Raw genomic sequence first — 12967 nt, 5'->3', positions numbered from 1 at the left:
TATTTCTTTACAAATGCTTTACTTGAGCAGAAGAAAGGGTGGATAGCTACAGAGGAGGACAAAGGGAGGAGACTCATTAGAAATGAATCCTGAGCCTATGAGGTGGCCTAGTTTTATATCCACAACCAGAGGAGTGAAAAAAGAGGAAACAGAATGAACTCAGTGTGCACTCTACAGCGGGTCCTACGTGCATCGTCTCACACCAGTGCCACTGAAGATGCTGAAATGAGTGGTACTGTGCACAGCCTAACTGAAGTCCGCATTCACGACTCACATTCTTTAGCCAGTTCCCTACAGATTCTCTCCAGCCGACAGGTTTAATTAACATCACTAGTTTCTCAGTAAACTTATTTGCACTAGGAAAGTATGTTTGGGTTCTGGTTTTCCACAAGTTCAATAAGGACACGCTCACACGTCCAACTACAAAAAAAAACAAGTACTGGATCTCTCCAAAATCCAGAGAACTGTTATGAAATGCATTAGCGCTGCATGGATTTCCTATTTGCCACATGGCTGCTCTGGCCTAACTGAATCCTTACTGCAAAGTCGCAAGTTCTCTAGAAGGACCAGAAGATCATGTCGCATTGTCACAGGGAGTCACTGGAGTTGTCCTCCAACTGTTTCTCTCTGCTCTGATGACACCTGACTCTCTAGACAAGCCACAAAATATTCAGAGGAAGAAAGCAGCTGATGTTCCAGGTGTAGACGTCCAAGGTCACTGGTGGTTTCTCTCCGGGGAGAGTTTATTTCAGTCTGCAGTCCTGGGCAGGCTGCCTCTTCCCACCTGAGGACAGCAAAGACAGGGCATGTGCTGTTCTGTTAACTATAGGAAAGCAGGTGAGGGCTTTGTAAATGCACCAGTTTCTACCTGCTTAAGCATGTTCGTGACATGCTCTCCACAAAAAGAAAAGTAGTGGGTAAATTTTGTTGAATTTCATGTTTTTTTTTTATTTTATTCGTGGTGTGTGTGTGTGTGTGTGTGTGTGTGTGTGTGTGTGTGTGTACACATGCACTCACTAGAGAGTTAAGCATTATACAAGTGTTCTATCATTGAGCAACAGATCCATTCCCAGGTTTTATTTTATTTTTATGGTGCTAAAGATGGAGCCAAGAGCTTGTGCTTGCTAGGCAAATGCTCTACTACTGAACTACATTTTGTTAACTTTTCCTTATATTTTTTAGAGATCCAAAGACAGGTAATATTTCACCTATTGGTAAATACAGACTTCAGGGTAGAAAAGATGCTGGATATCCAATTTAAAATGGGCAAGTGTAAAATGGGTAACAGGACAAAGAATTGTTTCTTTGGAATAACGGGCTCTTCCTGGCAAGGTATCCCTACAAGAACCACTGAGCAGCCAGGTCCTAGTAACTTCCACACCAGCATCTCATGACCATTGGGTAGAAGCTGCATAAGAGGTCTATGAGCTGTATGTGCAGGAGCTAAAATTCTAAAGGGCTTTCCTGACTCTCCTTGTTTCTTCAAATCCTGAGAGGACTGGAATTTGAATAAATCACAAGGTGCACATAGTGTGTACTTGCTTACATGAGAGACAGAACAAGCTTAAGCCCGTGCTGCAGTATAAAACTGACATTTTGTTTTGAAATATACCCTTCTATATCCTGGTTAATGTTTCTCTTCCCAAGGTTTTATTTTAAAATAAATACAAGTTCTTCTGTAAACAGTTCATACATTCTTACAGTACACAGGTATAACATGTACCTGCCAACAAGAGTCTATGATTAACATTTTATCCTACCAGCTTTAATGAATATCTTGCCTTTCTTGCATTTTAGAAATAACAAGTTCCAGAGCAGAGGGCACTTTACTTAAAGGTTAATATAGTTGGCATTTTAATCATCTCTAGGGGACATGGTGACTTTGCGAAGGCGAGCGGAGGGAGCAAGCGAATGCCCACACTGTACCTAGTGTCACTCCCCATGGTGGGTGTGAAGATGACACTTCAGAGGACGGAAAGTCCTGTGAAACCAGAGAAACAGAAACTGACACAATGCTGACCATGGCCCCTGTCAGCAAAAAAGAATCATGTGAAGGTCACAGTCTACTTCCTGCCCTTTTCCCCTTCATCTAGTGAGTCTGGGATAGGTGGACGAGAAGAACCATCACAAGAACAAGAAGGAGCCTCAGTAGGAAGACAGGGGCAGAAGCCCAGCCACTGGCTAAAGTGAAGAATTCAGTCCTCTCAAGAAGACACGCATGGGTGATAAGCATATGTCCTTTCGGTAAGAGAAGTAAGGAGTGAGAAATTTGCTCTACCTTTCATTTTGCCATGGTTTCCAATTCCTCAACAAATCATGACAAGAAGGAAAAGATATGGGCTGTGTCCATGGCTTGGGAAGAGCTCTAAAGGTAGAAAGAACGGTAATGGAAGATGGAGGGACAGGGTTGGCCATTTAGGACGTAAGCAACTTGAGATTTTGTTAAGGACCACCTAGCCTAAGTTAATGGGCAACAGAGAAGGGGAGAGCTGCTGTGCAGAATTATGAGTCCTGGGAGAACGTGAGAGCATTCCCAGAGCATGACCAAAGAGGTAAGATGTGCACAGCAGTGCTTCAAAGGGCCCCTGATGGGAGCCATGAGGCATCAGGTCCAAGGCCAAGTCATAAAGTGACAGTACCTCTGTCTGCTGGAGAACTCAATCACCCCAGAGCTGAGTCAAACCGAATCCTGCAGTTGCTCATGAACAGACAACCCTAGAGGAAAAGAAATAGGCTGTGTTGCAACGGAGATTTCTCAGTCAGCCCATGGCTGCCCCAGCCTCTTCCACCAATGTCAGCAGCCAAGTGTACTGTATGAGATCCTGGGCACAACCAGGCCCTTCCCAAACTGTGGACCATGAAAAGGGAGGTATCAAAGAGGTAGTGACTACAGTTATTCCAAGCCCTCACATTTTGTTATAAAGCAATCGGTAACAGGATCAGAACCCAATAAATTCTGGGCTTTATGAACTAAAAAAGTCCCTGGAATTTGGTCACTCCTTAGCTATCCTGCATCATTGCAATGAAGATTGCTATTAAATATGTCTACCTACAAGTATGAAAATTCTTCTAGAACCTTCTACCTACCTAGATCACAAACATGTTTTCAGTCCCAAAACACTGTTAGTATTTTTGTTTGGATTTCTATATGCAACTCATATTCTACCAAAAATGAATCCTAGAATATCACCACTCCTGAAGGTTATTGGTAACGTTACACCTGCAAAATCCAGTTTTTTGTATCTCCAGCTCTTGCTTGGCAGGCTCAGTCAATGACTGACCCACTCTGGCTCAGCTCACTTCAGCTGGACAGCAGTGTTTCCTGACTCTTGTACTAAACGGGGTTCTGGGAGAGTCCCCAGCACTGGCAACCAGTTTTATTAAAAGTAGTAAAGCTTTTTACTACAGGTTTCTATGCCACTGTAGAGCTGTACTGTGCATAGTGTGCATAAACCCAAATCCTACTTTCTGAACTCTTAAAATGTTGCTATTCTGAGCTGAGATTGGTTATTTAAAAAAAAAGTATTTAGGAAGATGGCTCAATTGATAAAGTGTTTGCTCTGAAAAGCTAAGAATCTGAGTTCAATCCCTAGAACCTACATAAAAATGTGGCCCTGGTGGAGTACATTTAGAATCCTCAACGATACGGAGGCCAAGACAGGTGGGACTCAGAGGATCTTAGTGGTCAGCCAGCCTGGCCTGCTCAGCAAACTCTCGGTTCAGTGAGAGATGCTGTCCCACAGAAAACATGGATAACATGATACCTAGGTTGCCCTCTGGGCTACACATGCATATACATAACAGTGTAGGTGCACTTGCATAAAAATGTACCTGTGTGTGAAAACATGCCACCACCCCTACACACACACACACATCCAATGTACAGTGGTTTTTTAAGAAGTATGACATCTGTACACTGATTGAATGTGCAATGATAAGGATTTCGTTATGTTACGCTGAATGTATCGCTCATCTCAATTTAACTTCCCATGTCAGTCATTCCGACCTTCAGCTCTGGCTGCTGTGCTCAGTTTCTTTTCCTTACTACAACTAGAACATTAAGCATTTTATACTGGCACGCACAGCTCACCTGGGCGGCACTGACCTCAGGGCTCAGGTGGACAAAAATAAACGTCAGTGTCATTTTAAAACTGAAGGTGCCCCAGGGGGAAGGGGGTGATGGAGGCGGTAAGATCCAACTCAAACTTGTTTCTGGAAAGAATGGCTTCCGATCACTAAAACCACATGGCATCTTTGTCTCTCTTTTCACAGCACCGAAGTCATGACTCACGGCAACAGTGATTTTAAGAATTTGAAATATTAAATTTTCCAAATTCTGATTGCTGCTAGCTGAAAAATATCTATGTGTCTTTCAACACTTCAATCATTTAAGGACTTGGGGATCTGAAGGGAGAGTACACTATATTCTCAAGGGAAGAAGATGAAACTCACATAGTTTCTGAAAGTGTGGAAGAGTGGAAGGGACGGAGAGTGTGACCAAAACGTTTTAAGTGGCATCTTCTTCCACCCCTGCAGCATCTTCTCCAGCAGTTGCAGACAGCAGGGGTGTGGCCTACGGCCAAAGGCTGATGGGGAAGGGAGACACCCAGCTCAGAGCCTCCAGAGAAGCAGCGTCTCCTGAGCACTGGGCTGAGGAACTCAAAGCTCCCACTCCACCTCCCTATCAGGCTGGACAGGCATCCGCCCCACCTCCTCTCGACAGTGTCGGCTGAGCAACCTGATTAAGAAATCCCTCTATAGACATCTCCGAGTTGCATATGCTGCTCTTGTCCTGATTTGCTTTTGATGTGGGGGGTCTTGCTATCTATCCCAGCCTGGTCTTGAACTCTTGCCATGGCATCCTCTTCCTCCTCCTCCTACCACAGCATCCCATGTTCATGTGCCGTCACACCCAGCCTCGGCTTATGAAGCCCGGCATGAATACTATGCTCTGAAAACTGTAAAACCATAGAATTTCATGACTGTTCTTGCTTCCCAGTGAATCATAGCAGCTTTAATATTCAAGAGTTTGGAATAAATACAGTCCTACCAGCTAATAAACTACCAGATTTTGCTCCTGAGGAAAATTTACACTACAATATAGATTTAAAAAATAATAGAGAAAAAAGGGCAAAGATGCCAATAGCCAAGGTAACGTGTGGGTTTCCCGTTCTGAAAGAAGTCAGGATAGCATAGAAAATTCAGTAAGGAAAGAGAAAGGAGGAAGGAAAAAGGAGGAAGATGGGGAGAAGACAGAGACATTGGTGAAACACATACATTCTATCTGCAATTAATATTTAATGAAAACAACTTAAAATAATACGAAAAAGAAACAATGTACCCAAATATTAGTTTTTCTCAAGAGCCATATTTTATTGTTTTTTCTGAACTAAAATCCCACAGGAAAATAGTTTTCCAAAGTTTGTTTCCTTTTTCCTAATTTGAAAACCATCTTTGGCTTGGTTAGATATGAATTTTTAACAACATAAAAATGAGGAAAACTTGCCTAAAATAATCATTGTGTTCACTGTGTAGTTTTTCTAATGTATACGGGATTTTTGTCTGCATGTTTATCTGTGCACCACTTGTAGGCCTGGTCCCTACAGTGATCAGAAGAGGGCTTCCGCTCCCACGGAACTGAAGTTACAGACAGTTGTGAGTGGAATTGGGGGTGCTGGGAATTGAACTCAGGATCCTTAGAAAGAGCAGTAGTCAGCATTCTTAACCACTGGGCAATCTCTCCGAGGCAAACTGTATCGACTTTTAATTTTGAAAATGTATTGACTAAGACTAGTAATAAGTTAAGTTCAATGCAGCGTAAATCAGCACAATTTAAAACACACCACCACGGGAACTAAAATGCACTGTGAATGTGTCATCGTAGACATGAAAGCGACTAAAAATCATTTGGACTCGTGTGCTGTCTGAAGCACTCGCTGTTGCCGCCAGAGGACCTAAAGCAAGATCCCAAAACAAAACCAGCAATGCTCGCTCACAGTCCAGGTCCTAGATGCTCTCTCCTGTGTGTTATACAAAGAACCGGATGTCACTCCATATTTTTTAAGGAATCAAAATTCATAGGATCTAACTATTGACTGGTGCTTAAGTGAGACCAGATGCTTTTATTTTTAGGAGTTCCTGGGGGAGGTGGGTAGGATGTGAAAGAACTCTCTTTGGACGTGACAGCAAGAGTAACACAAAGATATCAGCCAGAAACAGGTAGCCAAGTCCAGCCAGGCATACAGAGAAGGGGAAGGAAGGAGCCCCACAGGAGGCCTGCAGTTCTGACTAAGGCTTAAGGCCACCCAAGTCTCACCGAATGCCAGGACTTGTACCACGTGCCACCAAAGCATTTCTCCTTGAATTTAAAATACGTAACAAACCCCTCCTATGTTCTGGTGCTGCTGTGACCCTTGACACTAGTATCTACATTCATTCAATAGAGATGTCTTCATCAATAAAATATATTATAAATTTAGACAAAAAATGACCCATCTGAGGATAATGCCACTATGGGATAATCAAGTATGGGATAGTGGACAACCCAGAGGATATAATGAAAACAGGGCAGGAAGCAAATGATGTATCTATCTACACTGACTCAAAGTCTCTAAAATTACTCAGCATCCTGAACTGGACACTGCCTACGAAGACAAGCTTATGAGTCACCCTCCAAGAGGTGGTAAAATATAGTACACTGGACTATAAATAGTTAGGAACATACAATAATAAATCCACTTGATCTTATATCATTAAACACTGGTCATTTGAAAAGGGGTTGGGTTACGCAATTCTTCCCCTCATAGAGAGGCCGGAAGACAATCAGCCAGGGTCAGTGCCAGGAGGTAACGATGAGCCTTGCAAGGGGTGCAGTGTCTTGAAGAGTGATTGATATGAGAAGCCCTGTGCTCAGAGTGCAGCTATCATGGGGAGCAGGGAAGGCGCTGGTTCCTGGGAATCACTGACCAGCGGCTTCTTGCCTCTTAAAGGTAGAAAGGACAGACAGTGTAATCTTGTAGCAGCAATACTAAAACAGTAATCTGATGAAGGGATGAGAAGGTAGTGAGTCTCTCCTTTTTAGCTAGGATCTGGTGCTACCTTAAAGCACTGTGGAAGTAACACAAACCGGCCATACAGAGATAGTTCTGATTGATCACTTCGTGAAGGATTTATTAATGTTAAGCAGGCATGGAAGGAATTGACTGGCATCATTCCTGAAGGCAGTCGCCTCAAAATAAAGGTTTCTCACTGATGGGCAGAGCTGTACCTGTGCCTGTCTTAAACTTTTACAAAGCCTTTTGCTCGGTGACACCAAATTCTCTCTAAGGCCAGGCAGCATTGCCACAACCATCAAGAACACAGTGAGTGAAGGGCTAGTGGCCCGCCGAGTCAACAGTGGAACTAGTGAGATGACACCCAGAAAATCCCGAGGGATTCTGCTTGTCTCTCCACCACACCTAGGAAAATAGCCACGCACCACCTTTAATAGACACCGCATTCTTCCCCCAAGGTTTATAAAGTGGGTACTCACCAGATGGTTAGGTGCAGCAGCAAGGGAGGTCTAACTGATCGAATCCTGTGCACAGACCCTGCAAAGAAACCAGGAGCAGACAAGCAAAAGTCAGTGGGCACCATTGATTCTAGAATCTAGACTGTATCTCTTAAGGCACATCAGGAGGCAGGAGGATGTATTAAATTACTAAGGACACAAGAATTAGACAATAAAGATTACAAGTCTTCAAACTAAAGACATTTAGTGCTACATGTTACCTGGTTTACACATGCTCTACAACAGTACTAGCTCCCACCAAACACTTAACTTGGTAACTAAGTAGCAATTGAACAAAGCTATCTAAGATCTTCGGAAATAATTGGACAATCTTTCCCTGGTTAATAGGGACGTGACCTTGGATGATCTGTAGCCTCAAGAACTCTTTCAAATGTCCTTAAATGAACTGTCACTTGAAGAAAGATTTCCAGGGAGGAAAGTGCGGAACAGAACACAGTCACAATGGAATTATATTTATAGATTTACAGTGAATTGCAACTATAAACAAAGAAATGTCTTTCTCTTGTGTTTCCGTATTTTTCTTTAATAATAGGCTGTTTGCATCAAACCTGGGTTTGGTATTCAAGTTCTGGTCCGGCTAAGTTTAATATTAAGCCCTTTCCAATTCTTAGCAGAAAAAAAAGTACCAGGAGGTATCAGAAGTACATGGGAGTAAGAGGAAGCCCGTGGGCACATGGAGACCAGGTAGAGATAGGAAGACAGGTGATCCAGACCTGGAAAAATGGCATCTATGACAATCTGAATTTGATATCCAGACCATCCACTTCAGTGGATGAAGTGTTTAAAGCATGGCAGGAAGGGACAACCACAAGGGCTGTTTCAAGAAATAGAAAGCAGCAAACGTGAATCTAGAGAGACAACTATGACTATAAATTCACAGGCTGCAGGATTCATTTCAGGAAAGTGGAGCAACGTTGTACACCTGTGAGCCTGCTGTGTTGAAATGAGCTTCCCCTGGTCCGTGGGCAAAGAGAGGTGAACGTTATCTGAAACTGTGGCGGGACTCTAAACCCGAAAAAGTGGAATGGAAGGGAAAGTAAAAAAAAAAGAGAGGGACAAAAAGCAGAAGAAGGTGGCCCTTCAGTTTAAATCTAATATTTAGCTACTGTATGTTATTTTTTACCAGAAGACATACCACTTTGGAAGATGAAATTAGGACAAAGTATGAAATTCACCCGAAACTATACACAGAAATATTCCATTTGAATATAATGTACAGAATTTTAGAATGTAGAGCACTTGACACACAGACTTCATTGATTTAGTAAATATTCACTGGAAGCCAGACTAAGTACGAATCGAATCGTGACTGGGCTGGCTAGTTTTATGTCCACTTAAATCAGTCAACTTGAATCCAGTCATCCAAAGAAATGATTTGGGGAAAGAGAAAAGCTCAACTGAGAGAGTACCTCCACCAGATCAGCCCATGGGAAAGCCTGTGGTGTGTTTTCCTTGACTGATGACTGAGGTGGAAGAACCCAGCTCACTGTGAGTGGTGCCGCCGTGGGTAGGTAGGTGGTACTGTGTACTCTGACGAAGCAGGCTGAGCAGGACATGCTCAGCCAAGTGAGCGGAACTCTTCCATTTGCTCAATAAGAGTTCTTGCTTCTGGCTTCCTGCCTTGAGTTCGCACATATCTCTCTGATGAACTGTGGTATAGAAGTGTAACAAAATACACCCTTTCCTCCTCTAAGTTGCTTATGACCGTGGTGTTTCCTCATAGCAATGGGAGCCCTAACTAAAACAAAGATCAAGAAGCCACACATAAACTCTGAAGTGATGTGCTATGACTGTTCGTATTTTATGAAAGTAAGAAGAGGAAATATTCAGGTATCCTGCAGATGTCAGGCTCTATAGAACACTGAGGATGCTAACACAGGACTGACCAGGGCTAGTTATGATAGTGCTATGTCCCTCATGGAACTTATTGCATTTTATATTATATTTATGTTTGTAGCTGTACATGAATGTGAGATTGCAGCTGACAGGAAGATGAGGCATGTGTACTGAAACCCACATCAGCAACCCTTATACTTAGCACAGACCTTAGCACTTAATAGGGGTTCAGAAAAACACTGTTAAATGGAAGAAATATGTGGTCCACCCAGAGCTGAGCCATTAAATTTCTTAACTCTATTTTGCTTGTTGAAGCTATAAAATAAGCCTATGTCCTATGAAGCTCATGGAATATTCATCCTGCCAGATCTATCATTTTGTAACCAAAGACTTTCAGACTACACATGTATTTTTCCCATCTTTTTTCCCCTCTGGTTCCCCTATGCCAAAACATGGTACTGCAGCCCGTGTCTGCACACCTTAGATGAGCAGCTCATCACAAACCATTCTGTACCAGCATATCAGAACAGTGTTGTCTTTCATGGGTGAGATTCCACCTGTCAGCTTTTGCATTCAGATCTTATAAGTCTCGGCACCGCAGAGCTAAATATGGTCTAGGAAAGGAAGTGCCCTTAATGTGACAGAAACCCAGGGACCGGATGTCAGGAATATCTGTCTGTCTACCTTTACTTTGGGCTTCAACTTTTCAAAACAGAAATGTCTTCCTTTAAGGTAAAAAGGAACTTAGTAGTTAAACAAAATGCCCAAATCCCAATATTGTAGTGATCCTAAGAAAACCAAACCTGCTGTACAGCAGCTACTCAATGAGAAGAGACAGCCACTCAACAAATGGCACAACGAGCAGGCTCACAGGCAAAGCAAGGAAGCTGGCTCGCTACCTCACACTATATGCCAGACGCGAAGTTCACAGCCACAAAACTACAACACCCTCCTACTGGTTACCTCCAGCCTGGATCCAGGCCCCCTTCATCACGCAAGCCTGGAGTTAGGCATCTCTAAACGTATGCCTCTCAGCAAGGTTTATGAGCGTGAGAGGAAGGGAAGGACTCTCCCACTCCGCCCATCCGGCTGGCACCGTACAGCGAATGCCTACCCAGAGAGCTCTCTGGCTTTCCATCTGTCCCTCTGTAAGGCTAAAACTGCCGGTCTGAGAAAACATCCTAAATGCTGCAAAGAAGTGTAATGGCCTCTTCATCTGCCACTGGCCATGGATAACCACACTGAAGTACAAACCTGGGGATTCTCCACAGGAGCTGCGGGAGGTGTTTTAGGGATGCTTTTCCTTTGAAACTTGAAATAATGGTAATAGCTTTGCAATTAGCAACTCAGAGTGTTTTGCCAGGCTTCCTTCATGTATTCATATTCTGTGGCTTTTCTTTTTTCTTTTTTTTTTTTTTATTAACTTGAGTGTTTCTTATTTACATTTCGAGTGTTATTCCCTTTCCTGGTTTCCGGGCAAACATCCCCCTAATCCCTCCCCCTCCCCTTCTTTACGGGTGTTCCCCTCCCCATCGTCCCCCCATTGCTGCCCTCCCCCCAACAATCACATTCACTGGGGGTTCAGTCTTACCAGGACCAAGGGCTTCCCCTTCCACTGGTGCTCTTACTAGAATATTCATTGCTACCTATGAGGTCAGAGTCCAGGGTCAGTCCATGTATAGTCCTTAAGTAGTGGCTTAGTCCCTGGAAGCTCTGGTTGCTTGACTTAAAAGACATTGATGAGCTCCTGTTGTCAGTCAGAAGTTGGAACACCATTACAAGGCTATGTGTTTGGTGTCTTAGAAAGTTGAAATCCAGCTTCCTTCCTTTCTAGATGCTTTGACCAATAATCTACACACATACCTCTGTGTGTGTTGGGGGGGGGGGGAGTGGGAGTGGGAGTGGGAAAGGGAGGATGGGAGGGAAGGGGGTGAGAATTATATCATTGCATCTAGTGCCTGCCACACATTTGCCATCTGTGCACCCCAAACTATGATGGAAAGTGATGTCACAAGAAAAGCTAACTGGAAGTCTTAGTTAGGGCCACTATTGCTATTACAAAATACCATGGTCAAAAGCAACTTGAGAGAAGGAAGGTATTTTGCCACAGTTCCACATAACAGTTCATCATCAAAATAACAAATGAATGAATAGATAGATAGATAGATAGATAGATAGATAGATAGATAGATAGATAGAGGTATAGGTATAGGTATAGGTATAGATATAGATATAGATATAGATATAGATATAGATATAGATATAGATATAGATATAGATATAGATATAGATATAGATATAGATATAGATATAGATATAGATATAGATAAAAAGCAGTGAGGGCAAGAACTCACGCAGGGCAGGAACCTGGAAACAGGAGCTGATGCAGAGGTCATGGAAAGGTGCTGCTTACTGCCTTGCTCCATGTGGCTGCTCAGTCTGCTTTCTTATAAAACCAGGACCACTAGCCCAGGGATAGCACCACCCACAAAGGCCTGGATCCTTCCCTGGTGATCACAGATACCCTACTCAGAATTGAAGCCAGAGGTCAAATCTCCCCATTCCTTTCCCCAGTGATCCCAACACAAAGAGTGCACAGGCTGCACCAAGATCTAAATGGATACAAGACTAACTAGATGCCAAGAAAATTGACATTCTTTAAGAGAATCATGTGGACACACACGGAGACTGAAAGAGAAAGAACATGAATAAACAAAGAAAGGAGAACAAGTGATGTGTGCAGAGGGCTACATTTGTTTTGTTAACATAGAGTTCAAATAACAAAATGGGCTTAATGTTTTTATTAAATGAGATTATAAACCAATTTAACTATTTTGTCATTCAACTAGTTGGTTACTGGAAGTTTCACAGAGACAACATATATGCCACTATAATAATAAAGTAAAATTATAAAAATATTTAAATGTTTTACATATCCATTAGTACTTAGCATGTTAAAAGTTTTAAATATATATTTATTTTATATGTATGTGTGAGAGTATATATGTATATATACACATATACATACATACATACATACATACATACATACATACATACATACACAGCGCACATGAATTCAGGGACCCTCAGAGGTTAGAAGAGACCAGATATCTTGACACTGGAGTTGCAGACACTTCTGAGTTGGCATGAAGGGCCTGAGAACTGAACCTAGGTCCTCTGGAAGTATAGCGACCCCTTTTCACCATTGATTTACCTCTCCCAATTTTGCTCCATTCAACGCCTCTTCCATGAACTCAGGAGACTTAGGATGAACTGACAGAAGGTGAACAATGGGAATACAGCAAAGCCTAGTCTTAGAGGAAAGGTTTTTAAAAAGCCACTAATTCTTTTACCATTACAGAGATCATGGACCTCCTCATAGTGAAGAGAAAGAAGACTCCCAGTTCAGTAATCTCAAATCCTTTCCCATTAAACGCACCCAGCCCCAGTGAGGACAGCAGAGCTGCAGGAGCCCAGATGCCACAGACCCCAAGGAGCCCCATCAAGCTCAGATGCTTGGAGTTGGTCATACGGAGTTGCTGGGAGCTGTTAAGGGAG

General features: G+C 42.8%; 1 protein-coding gene across 49 annotated transcripts in view; it reads right to left on the bottom strand.

Annotated features, from left to right (window-relative positions):
• The window catches only part of Plcb4 (phospholipase C, beta 4), a 359160-nt gene that overhangs the window by 200305 nt on the left and 145888 nt on the right, over window positions 1-12967 (bottom strand). For 33 of the 49 annotated variants that reach the window (XM_087648845.1, XM_087648864.1, XM_087648902.1 and 30 more), the window contains 1 exon segment: window positions 7532-7589. The gene's annotated coding sequence lies outside the window, so the exon portion shown is untranslated. 49 annotated transcript variants of the gene reach the window in all.

Source organism: Rattus norvegicus, chromosome 3 (assembly GCF_021556685.1).
Source record: "Rattus norvegicus strain SHRSP/BbbUtx chromosome 3, alternate assembly SHRSP_T2T, whole genome shotgun sequence".
NCBI classification, from domain to species: Eukaryota; Metazoa; Chordata; class Mammalia; order Rodentia; family Muridae; genus Rattus; species Rattus norvegicus.
Note: the sequence above shows the minus strand (reverse complement) of the source record. Positions and strands in the feature narration are given on the sequence as shown.